The sequence below is a fragment of the Nycticebus coucang genome, chromosome 17 (assembly GCF_027406575.1).
Source record: "Nycticebus coucang isolate mNycCou1 chromosome 17, mNycCou1.pri, whole genome shotgun sequence".
Lineage (NCBI taxonomy): Eukaryota > Metazoa > Chordata > Mammalia > Primates > Lorisidae > Nycticebus > Nycticebus coucang.
The window spans coordinates 45,301,389-45,314,965 of record NC_069796.1 but is presented as its reverse complement, the minus strand read 5'-3'; positions in this window follow the sequence as shown (position 1 = coordinate 45,314,965).

Genomic DNA, 13,577 nt, shown 5'->3' with positions numbered 1-13,577 from the left:
TTCATTGTCCAGTTCTGCCATTCTTCACTGTGTGACAGAAATGGCAGACAGGACAAGTCACTTAATCTCTCTGTGCTTTAATTTTCTTATCTGTAAAATGGGCACAATAACACGTAACCTTAAAGATAATGATAAAACTAAATGAGACTTTTTAAAAAACATTCTGTAAAACTATTATTTAACATTTAGTACTATGCCTGACATGTCTTCAAAAAGTTAGCTATTTTGATATGACAATATTGTTTATAATGGGTGGAGTCTATTTAATTGTATTACCCTCCTATAATTTATTTATTTTTATTTTTTTACTGAGACAGAGTCTCACTTTGTTGCCCTTGTTACAGTGCTGTGGTGTCACAGCTCACAGCAACATCAAACTCTTGGGCTCAATGATTCTTTTATCTCAGCCTCCCAAGTAGCTGGGACTACAGGTGCCCACCACAAGGTCCAGCTATTTTTTTTACTTGTTTGTTTGTTTTTATTTGTTTAGCAGGCCCAGCTGGGTTCAAACCACCAGGCCTTGGTGCATGTGGCCAGCGCCCTAACCACTGAGCAATGGGCCGAGCTACCTGTCATTTATTTAATCCATTTGCTATCGCTGGTGTTTCAGGTTGACACCAACATTTCTCATTATTACCTGACATTATTACCTTGAGATAAATCTTTAGGGGCTGCATGCTTAAGAAAACATTTAAGAAATACAGCTCCTCTTTCTTGCAATGCTTGCCATGGCCTAGAGTTCAAGCCCAGCCACATGGGAGTTACTTTGGTGCTATATTGGAGGCGCCACTTCTGTGTAACAAATTCTACTAGTTTGCTTTGTTGTTTTGTTTTTGAACCAACCACAAATTTAATTTGGTGAAATGTAGCCCAATTTGGAGCTAGGCTAAATACTTTCTTGAGCTCCTTGGGAAGAGCAAGAGGACATTGTGTTGCTCTTGGGGAAGAAAGCTTTGCCTACTCTGGGTGTCAGAACAGGGTAAACAGATGTGCATTTGCTTTTTTTTCCTAGAAGGAAACCTAACTATTAATTATGCTAAAGCCCTCAGGGAAGTATTTCACTGGGCTATTTGCCTCAGAACCTATATTTTTATCGTCCAACCATTAATTGGAACAGATTATTTAAAAGGGATGTACATTAATAAATAGCGAGGGTGGGAACTAAAAACTAAACCAGGGTAAAGGTTCCACTGTACACACATCAAGTCCGAGGAGACCCCCAGCAGGCAATGAAAGGGACTCCTTTCATTGCAGAAATTGGAGGGATGCTTGTGTTTTAGATCTATTTAGTTAAAAGGCAGCTTTGTGTACAGAATTAGAGAAACAGATCATAGAACAGGCACCTTGTGACATAAGGCCCTTAGCAAACAAAAGACATGTGTTGCATTTCAGTAAAATAGCTTTTCTTTTCTTTTCTTGCCAGGGACTCAAATGTCATCATTTGCCCTCAAAAGTAAATGGCCTATTTTTAAAATAGACAGAAAGTCCCTGCTCCTCATATCTGTTCTTAATTCAAGAAATATATCTAACTGTATTCTAACAAGAGTCAGTCTCAGAAGAAATTAATGAGGAGCATCCATTAATTATTTATGCCCTGAAACAGTAGGTCTGCTAATGTTTCTGCTAATCACCAAAGCTAAACAGATGTATCTTCATAAAGACAATCTCGAAGAATAGAATGAGTATGAAAGAGGCACAAATAGAAAAAATATGCATATATAGCAACGGCAGGAAATAATACTGGTGAATGCATCTCTGCACCCGAGACAATATGTGTTAAAACTGCAAGGCTCAGTAAAATTGTCAGTGCAAGACTGTTCCCGATTTCTAATATTTAAATATTATATCAAGCAATTATAACAGGAGTTGAATTTGGGGGACTTAAACTAATGCTATCAGATGAAAAGAATTAGCCTCCTTTAAATACTCTTTAAAACAGTATTTAGAAAGCCGCCCAATTTCCATAACCATCGTAAAAGCAGCTTCTTTCATGGATGTTGAATGAATGGGAAGGTTGCAAATTTTAAAATCATTATACACAAATCCAAAATGATTGAAACTCTCATTTTTACCTTTGTCCAAATTTGGTTAGAATAAAATCTGTCCCTTTTTTTGAGATGCAAAGAGAGTCCTCCCTGAAGTTCTGTGAGCTGTGGTGTGGAGCAGTCAGCTGAGGCTATTTCTGAGAGCCAGGCCATCTGGACTTAGCAAGCTTGGTAACCTGGCAAGAGAACCTCTCAGTACCTCAATTTCCTCATCGAGAAAATGGGAAATCAGGTAGCATCTGTATGCAGCTCAGTGGGTAGGGCACTGGCCACATACACCCAGGGTGGTGAGTTTGAACCCGGCCTGGGTCTGCTAAACAACAAAGACAACTGCAACAAAACAGCCGGGCATTGTGTCCAGCACCTGTAGTCCCAGCTACTTGGGAGGCTGAAGCAAGAGAATCACTTAAGCCCAAGAGTTTGAGGTTGCTGTGAACTGTGACATCACAGCACTCTATCAAGGGGGACCAAGCGAGACTCTCTCAAAAAAAAAAAAAAAAAGGGAAATCAGAGTACCCAAATCAAAAGGTTATAGAATGAATTCTTAAGACAGCCCAAACATATGCTTGGTTTTGTGAATTGCTATTATCAAGACAGCCGTACTGTGGTCAGTTTAAGAGAATGGGGTATTTTACATGGATTCACATTTGTACCACCATAGCATTCACAATGGAGTGACAGTGACCAGCTCCACCAGGCTTCCTAACTCATAGTGCCCATCAGGATGTTCCTCACAATTCTTTAGATAGAACACAATTCCCTTCATGTTCTAAGGAAGGTTTGCAGGATGATTGGAATCAATTCAATGACCATAATGGGGGCCACAGGGAATGTGGTTTGTTAACCTTATCCTTTCCAGGGTGTTCTGCCCATCCCTGCCCTTGCTAGAGACTGGGGATTAGATCCTTTCAAGGGCACTTGCAGCACTAAGATTTTGTATCCAAATTCACAGGGGATATTCCTTACCCTTGTTTGAGAAGGTCACCCACCATAACGCCCGGCTATTTTAAGAGACAGGGGTCTCCCTCTGGCTCAGGCTGGTCTCGAATTCATGAGCTAAGTCAATCCACCTTCCTGGGCCTCCCAGAGTGCTAGGATTACAGGCATGAGCCACCACACCCAGCGCCTTTAACTGAAGAAATTTAAATATGTATGTGTACACACACACACACACACACACACACACACACACGGGAGAAGGTATCTCTACTCAGGCTCCTGTCTAGGACTACTGAGTTAGGATCCTCAGAGCTGGAACCCTGCAACCTGTATTTTTTAAACAGGTCCCTAGGAAACCTCCGGTGCATAGTCTGATTTCAGAGCTACTGTTCAAAGGCAGTGATTCCCAACATGTGTCATGGCACATTTGATCTAAAGAGTGTCAATATTTATGAAAGACCTGCTATCACAGATCAGGGTAGATTTAAGGTTATCCCCCCCCCAATGAAGTCACTCTCCCTTCTCTCCCATCCCCTAATGCTGTCTTGCAGGGAGAGAAGAGGAGATGCTGTGGCTAGCCCTAAACCAGCATCCTGTCGGGTCTCTGCAGGAGTCTGCAGTGAGTGAGTGCCACTGATGGGCCGTTAATAAAGATGGCTGAAATATAGCTTCACTTACCAGAACAATATTGGTAGGGGGTGGTATTTTCAACAGCTGGTCAGAGCAATGTATTGCTCATGGGATTCTGCCGAATGTACCAAGTAGGGCAGGGCAGGACCCTACGCCAGTCCAGTCTGACAGCAGCATGTTGGGCTGTGGGCCAAAATGTCTGCGTCACCCTTCAAGCTGGACCATCTCACTGGCATGGGTCCTCCCTCACCACACCATCAACTTCTCCCACCTTCCCCTGTACAGTTCCCCCTTTGTGCCTGCTCAACTGGGGTGGCCTCAGTGGTTAACTCATAGGAAGGGGGCTATAGAGGAAACAGGCTATGCAGTGGTTCACACCTGTAATCCCAGCACTCTGGGAGGCCGATGTTGGTGGATTCCCTGAGCTCAGGAGTTGGAGATCAGCCTGAACAAGAGCAAGGCTCCTTCTCTAAAAATAGCCCCCTGTTGGGGTGGGCATCTATGGCCCCAGCTACTTGGGAGGCTGAGGCAAGAGGATTGCTTGTCCCAGCAGTTTGAGGTTGCTGTGAGCTATGACGCCACAGCACACTACCCAGGTGACAGAGTGAGATTCTGTCTCTAAAAAAAATAAAATAAAATTATAGGGGGATTCGGCGCCTGTAGCACAGTGGTTACAGCATTGGCCACATACACTGAGACTAGTGGGTTCAAATCCAGCCCAGGCCTGCTAAACAACAATGACAACTGCAAACAAAAAATGGCTGGGTGTTGTAGCGGGTGCCTATAGTCCCAGCTACTCGGGAGGCTGAGGCAGGAGAATCGCTTAAGCCCAAGAGTTGGAGGTTGCTGTGAGCTGTGAGGTCATAGCACTCCACTGACGGTGACATAGTGAGACTCTGTCTCAAAAAAAAAAAAATTATAGGGGAAATAAAGGCATGAAACAACACAAAATCAACAGACGGCTTTAGTATCATCCTCCCTGTTTTCCACGTGACCCCATGAACATGCCCGTTTAGCATCAATGATTCTCTCATTGTTGTGAGAGTCAAGTAGAAATGCCACAAAGAGAAGGGAGCCTGCAACCCACACCGAGCTCCCCGGAAGTAGTATCACCTCAGCTCGTTCATCTGAATGTGGGGGAAAAGCACGGGGCTGGCAAAGCCCCAAAGCTCCACTTACAAACCCAACCCAACGTGCAGCCAAATGTTTCTGCGTCACTTCTATGTTTTATTAAACACCAGGACCTTTGTAACTTTTTTCTGTACACAGACCAGCTGACTTGCAAGAGCCCCCGGGCTGCGGCGCACGTTGTATTCAGGCCTTTCTGCTGGCAGGGGCCTGTTTCTAGTTCCCTCTCCACACATTGCAACCTGCAGCATGTGCTTATTTGCTGCATGATCTGTAAAAACACAAAGCAACTAATCTGAAAGAGAATCACCAACACTTTATAAACCAAAAAATGAAAAAAGGTCAAGAGCAGATGTCAATATTTTGATGATTCCCCACGCTGGTGAGAGGTAGATGTTTTGTACCACATGATAGAGGATTGTACTGCTCACGGGATCTGCCTATGCACATATTCAAAATTATGATGTCCAGACTGCTTGTTTAACTGATCTTCACAAAGTTCGGCTTGGGTACTCTAGGGAAGACACTACCGCCTTTGAAAAGCAATGTCCAGAATTGCACCCATTGCTAAAATATTTGCAGAGTATTTTAAGTAACAATTAAACCAGCTAGTGGGAGAAAAGGAAAAAATTAAAGGGCTATTCCAGAATTTCTCTGGAAATAGTTTCTGATTATTTGGAAAAAGGAGATAATTCTCTTAAATATCTGAACTACTAAGGTTAGGCAAAGTCAGCTTGTATTGGGATTCATCAAGGGTGTTTCCTTTCTGCTTATCATAGAATTTGGTATACTTCTGAAAAAAATGTGCAGATGACATTCATTTGTTCCTGACATGATGCAGTAGGTGATACATTTTCCAAAAATTCTTTAAGTTTCAATAAAAAAATTCTGTAAGTTGCTTTTTCATATTACTACCAATGCATGAAGTGGAAATGACACATTTCCCATATGAAAGCCAAAACTTTCAGGTAACTTATGATCTCATAGTAGAAAATATTGTACCAGGGAAAGTATTGTAACAGGGTGGCGCCTGTGGCTCTGTGGGTAGGGTGCCAAACCCATATACCGAGGGTCGTAGGTTCGAATCCAGCCCCAAACTGCAACAAAAAAAAATAGCCGGGCATTGTGGTGGGCACCTGTAGTCCCAGCTACTTGTCCTACATGTGCTTTTGGGTTATAGGCTGGTGGTAGAACAGAATCCACAAGTAGCATTAATTCCCAGTGGAAAAAGCCTCTTGTACTCCATGTTCCAGATCTAGTCCAGATAAAGCCATTATCAAAACTATCACACCTGCTATCCTGTTTTGATTTTAAATTCGAAGAACAACTTTGCCTTTGGCTTCTAGCCCTCACATTAAGTAAATCACACCAACAATAGAAAGAAGAATAATGGGGAAAGTGAAGAGCTGCAACTCCCCGTGAATTAAGCACAGTGCCCCTGGCCGTCCCCGGGAAAAATATGCTGCCACACCCTCCTTTTTTCCTAAGGGAAATCCTTTACTACTGGGAATGGTTAAAAAAAAAAAAAAAAATAGGGTTCTTTGAGGAGAGCCCATATTCTAAGGAGGTATAAAATAAAAACTGTCAAGGAAGAAAAAGTCTCTGGTCACTTTCATTAGTGGCATTGGAAGTTAGAGAGAGAAGCAAGCACCACAAAGATTCATCATTTCCAGGTAAAATGTGTGTGCACTTTGCATTTGAGTGTTTGAAACATTTTTATCTTCCAGGATGCTCAATAAATCAATGTATTTGCTTAAATAGTCATAAGAGAGCCTACTACAAAAAGAAATGTTTAATAGTTTTAATAGCAGGCTCGGCACCCATAGCTCAGTGGTTAGGGTGCTGGCCACATACGCCAGGGCTGGCGGGTTTGAACCAACCCTGGCCTGCTAAACTACAACAACAACTACAACAATAACAAAAAATAGCTGGGCATTGTGACAGGGGCCTGTAGTCCCCGCTATTTGGGAGGCTGAGGCAAGAGAATCATTTAAGCCCAAGAGTTTGAGGCTGCTGTGAGCTGTGACGCCATGACCCTCTACACCAGGGCAACATAGTGAGACTCTGTCTCAAACAACAACAACAACAAAAAAAAACTAGTTTTAATAACATGATTCTTTTCACAGTATGTATTATTTGGATGATAATTTTATAAAAGTTACAAGATGGAGAAAATGACAACTTACTTTTAAGTGTTTTTCTGCCTTTTATCCAGAAATACAAAATCCATGAATGATTTGTGCTGTTATTTCACAAATTTTGTACTAATGACATTATCTATTTAGTAGGTAGAGTGAGACTGTCTCAAAAACAAAACAACAAACCATACTGCCTTTCATTCACCTCATGGCTACATGTAATGTGCACTTACAATTGCTAAGGATTAGAACATATCATTACCTAGAGTCTAGTTGTCTTTAGTTGATTATTGTGGTGCACAGTATTATAGAAATATAGAGGTGCGAACTCAGGTATAAGAATCATTCCTTTCTCTTTTCTCCAGAATTGATAGCATATATATTTGGGCATTTCCACAAGATTTAATAACTAGGGTACAAAATTCAATTGTAGTTGAAAATAACTCCTTTTAGACAAGTTGACGATGCTTGGATCTACTAATACTGATATACATTTCATGAAGTACTCAGTGAGATCTCATTTAACACTCTTTGCGAACCTGTGAACATTAAATGGGTACTAATATTACAACACCCATTTTCTAGTAAACAGCCTTCCAAAGACTAAGAAATTAATCCCAGCTCACATCGGTAGCAAGAATCTTGACGTACATATAGTATCAAGCAATGGTTAAAAGCCCTACTTGAGGTCAGAGATTAACATGTTTTTAATTCTTGCCTTTGCTTTGAGACTATTGAGTACAACCTCTTTATGCCCTTGTACGAAAAAGGAAAAATAGCATATCTCACAGAGTTGCTCAAAGGATTATATAATGTTTAAAAACCACTCAGCACAATGAGTCACATGCTACATAATGAAATGGTAGACAATATTATTTTGATCATGAGGCTGGGGCTGTATTGAGCATTGCATGGCCGAGGAACACTCAAGTTGGAGAATGAGCCACCTACACCAGCTCTGTGGACCCTCAGAGTTCTGCTTGCCTCCCTCTCTCAGATCAAGAATACTGAAATTAAAAGTAGTACATGAAAATGATGCCATGCTTGGCTCGGCACTCATAGCTCAGTGGTTTCAGCGCTGGCCACATACACTGGGGCTGGAGGGTTCGAACCTGGCCTGGGCTAGCTAAAACAATAGTGACAACTGCAACAAAAATTAGCTGGGCATTGTGGCCAGCATCTGTAGTCCTGGCTTCTTGGGAGGCTGAGGGAAGAGAATCACTTAAGCCCAAGAGTTTGAGGTTGCGGTGAGCTGTGATGCCATAGCACTCTTACCCAGGGCAACATAGTGAAACTGTCTCAAAAAAAAAAAAAGAAAGAAAAAAAGAAAATGCCATGCTTAAAGAAATCAAGTCTCAAATTTTAAAAAAACATAGGAAGCAATCCGGATATAATAGCTTTCACAATTCTCTAAGTTTATAATCATTTAATGGTTCTTAGCACCATTAAAATTGACTGTGGTAAAATGAAATGAAAACTAACCAAATAAAAGACAGAGATAGATCATTCGTTATTACCCCTCCTGCTTCTTCATTGACTCATTTGCTCAACAGATATTAAAAGGCTTCTGTGTAAAAAATATTTTGCCCTGTCTCATCCAATATGTTTTCTTATTTTCTTATTTATGGCACACAGCAAAAAAATCCATTGTATTTCTGGACAAGAATGGTAAAAGATGACTCTACTAAAATGTTGAAAACAAGCAGAATTCTTTGTACTTTTATTTTAAATGTGCACATTTTCTTTGGATTTTGATTCATACAGGTCACAAAGAAAGGGGAACAAATAAAACCATCTTCTGTAACCAACTCTGCCACCCTAACTCTATGAGGCATGAAACCACTGCGGGTGATAATCTAAACCTCAAAATGAATAAAAAGGCAGTCCTGGGGCAGCGCCTGTGGCTCAAAGGAGTAGGGCGCTGGCCCCATATGCTGGAAGTGGCAGGTTCAAACCCAGCCCCGGCCAAAAACTGCAAAAAAAAAAAAAAAAAAGGCAGTCCTGCTGTGTTTTGCTTTCCAGGCCACAACTGGGCATTGTGGCCTGGAAAGCAAGAGGCAAAATATGGTATGTAGCTGTTTTTACTGGCCATGTTGAAAGTTTTCTGAACATGTCTGAATGTAACAGTTATGTTCTTTTTTCTAGATAAGGCCATATCTGAGAAATTGATAGGTGTCTACAATTCACAAATAGCTTTCCAAAAATATGAGAGACTCATGACAGCAGCTTTCCTTAAAAATTCTTATTTTTTCTTTTTTTTTCGGGGGGGCCCATAGCTCAGTGGTTAGGGCACCGGCCACATGCTCCAGGACTGGTGGGTTCAAACCCCACCCTGGCCTGCTAAGCAAATAGCAACGACAACAACAAAAAAAATAGCCAGGCATTGTGGTGGGCGCCTGTAATCCCAGCTACCAGGGAGGCTGAGGCAAGAGAATCGCTTAAGCCCAAGACTTTGAGGTTGCTGGGAGTTATGAGGCCACAGCACTCTACCAAGGGTGACAAAGTGAGACTCTGTCTCAATTAAAAAAATAAAAGAATTCTTACATAAGTAAATCCTCAATCCTAGATTTTAATATTTTACTTAGTTTAATCTATTTAGTTTAATCTATTAGACTATTAGTTTTACCTGATTTATCAGTAATATTCACCTGAAAATTTAAAACTAAGAGTGGATGAAATGTCTTTGACATACTTGAGTCCTCAAGAGACCACAAAGCACCATTCTTTTGAGATGACTCCAAATAATCTTCACATGAATGGCTAAAGTGCAGAAATGCATAATTTATTAGGATTTAAATAAATCAAGGAGAGAAGCACTTTAAAGTTATTGGTAGAAAATTTTCAAAAAATAAAGATACAATTCTAAGAAATTAGGTTTTATGTACAAAATCTTCCTTCTCTATCTTTAATATTTCAAAGCAAATATGTTGACAATTCTTTAATAACAGTATGCATGCTTTTTTAGCAGTCGACAGTAAAATTTTTTAAAAAACACATGACATAATTCAATTTTGCTTTTAGGGGGAAACACCTTTCTTTCCTTTTTTCTTTCAGTCACAACCAAGAATGTTATTGGAAACCCCTTTCTTAAAACATGTACTATGTTGGCTCAGTGCCTGTAGCTCAGTGGTTAGGGCGCCAGCCACATACACTGAGGCAGGCAGGTTTGAACATGGCCTGGCTACTAAATGATGACAACTGCAACAAAAAAATAACGGGGCATTGTGGCTGGCGCCTGTAGTCCCAGCTACTTGGGAGGCTAAGGCAAAAGAATTCCTTAAGTCAAAGAGTTTGAGGTTGCTGTGAGCTGTGGACTCCACAGAACTCTACTGGGGGCGATATAGGGACTGTCTCAAAAAAAAGTACTATGTTGCCAGCAGAAATGTTATAATCATTCTCTTTTGTTTCAGCGCTTTCTATTATACAATTATTATACTGGAAATATTTCCCAGGGCTCCAAAATTATCAAGAACAAAAATCTTTTCATTGAACTTATTAGAACATGCCTAGTTTTCTCATGAGCTGTCAAAGAATTAAAAAGTTCCCTTTCCTCTAAGGTTGCTTACATCTTTTCTTTTTCTTTTAATGACAATTATTATCATAACAACTACTAGTCAATAAACATTTCCTAGTTGCCAAAATAGCAAAAATTACAAGTCCACAAGAATTTAGAATGACCTTACTAAGAAATCTGAACACGTAGAAATCAAATAACTCCATAAACAGAACAATGACAGGAACATTGATTTTATTCACTAAGGATGTATTTTTTTAAAAATCTGTGGCATGAACATAACTATAAATGAACACTGCTATTCTCAGCACTTTCTATCCACGAAATTCAGTATACTATATGAAAACATCATTAAATTAAAGCATGTAAACTTACTTATGTACAACATGATTTTTTTAATGCCAAGGTTAAAAGGAAGAAGGCACCAGAAATATTGAAAAACACAAAGCAGCAAGGTAGAAATACTGCAAGATTATCATAATTCAGTTTGCTACAGGGAAAATATTTAAGATAAAATTGAAAATAAAATAAACATAGGTTATGATGTAGCCAAATTATTATGAAATGTTATAAAATTGTCTGGCTGTACATTGTGGAGGTCACAGAAAATTATTACTTTAAAATGTTTCCCCACAAATTAGCATAAATAAACACCATTCTCATGGTTTCCAATATGCTACCTAAAAACATGGTGTTACTCCCCAAGGGAGTCTAGTTCCATTCCAAGGCAGATGAGACAGATGGAGCCAGAACCGCAGTGTTTGACAGACACTAATAAAAAAGAAAAGTGACATTCTACAGAGTTGCAATATTCCGTTTTATTAGAGCAGGAGAGCGCAGAGCTTAAGGATGAGCTCTGGAGCCAGACTGGTGTTCAAATCCTGATCCCACCACTACAGGTTGTTACCTCAGGGAAGCCACTTCATCTCTCCAAAATTGTTGTCCTTGCTGAACAAGGAAATCCAGCACCTTCCTCAAAGGCTGTTGTAATCACAGAATGTAGGCAAACTACTCAGCCCACCACCTGGATCAGTTTGCATTCAATATATTCCAGTTTTTTTTTTTAATTGAGTTTAAAATTATGAACCAGTTTAAATGAAAATACTTGTCTGGTACCATGTTATTATATGAAAGTCAGGTTTTATTGCATAAGGAATTCCAAAAGTAAAGTATACAAACAAGAGGACAGAAATATTGAAATGTACAAATAAGTTATTATATATTTCTGTGGTTAGGGTGCTGATTTCATTACTTTGCAGATTTAATGGTTTCTTTCTACAGATTTCTGAAGATACTGCCACATTGTCATGGTCATGTTCCCAATCTTCTCTTCACATTTTAGAAACTAGAAAAGTTCAGGCTTCTATAGAAGAGACAAATGGCATGTTTGCCCAAGATTAAATAAAGTGACACAGATAGGTAACTGTTTCTTAGACAGGGGTGTATCTATTTCTTATATTTCTTATAAACTTACAAAAGTATGTTTGCAAAGAGTGACGTTCAATTGGCACAATGTTAGAATGTGCACAATTTTCTAACACATCAAAATTTGCTTTTTTTTTTTTTTTTAGGCAGTCTCATTCTGTTGCCTAGGCCAGAGTACCAGGGCATTAGCCTAGTTCACAGCAACCTTCTGCTCCTGGGCCCAAGCAATTCTCCTGCCTCTGTCTCCTGAGTAGCTGGGACTACAGGCACCTGCCACCTCGCCTGGCTATTTTTTTCTATTTCTAGTAGAGACAAGGGTCTCCCTCTTGCTCAGGCTGTTTTAAACTCCTGAGTTCAAGGGATCCTCCTGCCTCAGCCTTCCAGACTGCTATCATCACAGGTGTGAGCCACCATGCCCAGCCTCAAAATTGGTTTTGAATAGTTGATGACTACGATGAACAAGTACAAAATTAAATTCAAAGCCAAATAATCTTTTATTGATTTAAAGACCTTAAATAATCGTAGTTGTATGGACTTCACAGCCAGTTTTTTTTAAATATCAGAATAATTTCTGCATAGTGACTTGAATTACATAAGAATTAGCACCAATATACCAATATTCCATCTTCTTCCCAGAACAAATAACAAAAATATAAAAAAGTCACTCAGAAGTTGTCTATTTTTTTTAATTTAAAATACCCTTCACGTTCAAGAAAGAGCATCAATAATTAGTTAAGAAGTTAATGTACACATTATTTTCACTTTTTAGACTACAGGTCAACTTTAGACTCCAGACTATTTTTCCAAGCAAAATATAGAACATAAAGTTATAACATTTTATACTAAAAACAGTTCAGTAGGATGTCACAGCAAAGTGATTTAAAAATGTAGTCTACCCTGTAGGGTAGTGTTCCAACAAGAACTTTTATCTTCTAGAATAAAAACGTAAGGTGCATATTGGGTAGTAGGGGTACTGTTCTGTAAATTTTCATTTGGTCTGTCCATGTGTGTATGGTGGCTAATACAGATGCATTGTGAGACACAATGCAAAACGTGTCTCCTTGTGAGTCACTGTGAAAGATTCAGTTGCCTTCTGGAGCCCTCTACAGGCTCTAAATGTTACGAACTTAAATTCTACAGTAAAATAAATAACTACTGTTAAAGAGCAGTTCAGAACTAGTAATCAATAATTTATGCAGGAAGGCATGTTTACATAGATAAATAGGTAGCACTTGGTCTAAGAACTCAAACTGAACATGTGAGAAGCCTCAATCTTAAAGCCAAATCATCCTCAAGAAACAAAATTAATATGGTAAGGTCTGTGTTAGCCCTTACTATTGAATTCATAATTGGAAGAAACAGATCAGTATCTCACAATAGTAGCAGTCTGGGGGAAAACTAAGAAAAAGAAAAATCACAAGGAATTTAGAAAGTTGTTAATAAAACATGCATCTTTATATGGTTTTTACAAAGTAGTGTTAAGAATTTAATCAATAGAAATACGGCCAAGCTTTTGCCCCTACGCTCCCACAAAGAACTGAATAAAGAACAATTTTGAACAATCAAGTGGTAAATCATTATCCCAATTCCAAATATTACTTTTAAAACTAATGGATCATTGTATCAAAGTAGTAGTACTCTATGAATGGTTAGAAAACTGCAATGGTGTAAGAAATACAGGCTTATTTTCATCCAAAACAACCTAACAGGCTGTAAGAGTATGGCCTACTTTCTTTGCTGCTTTCTTCTACAAAGGAA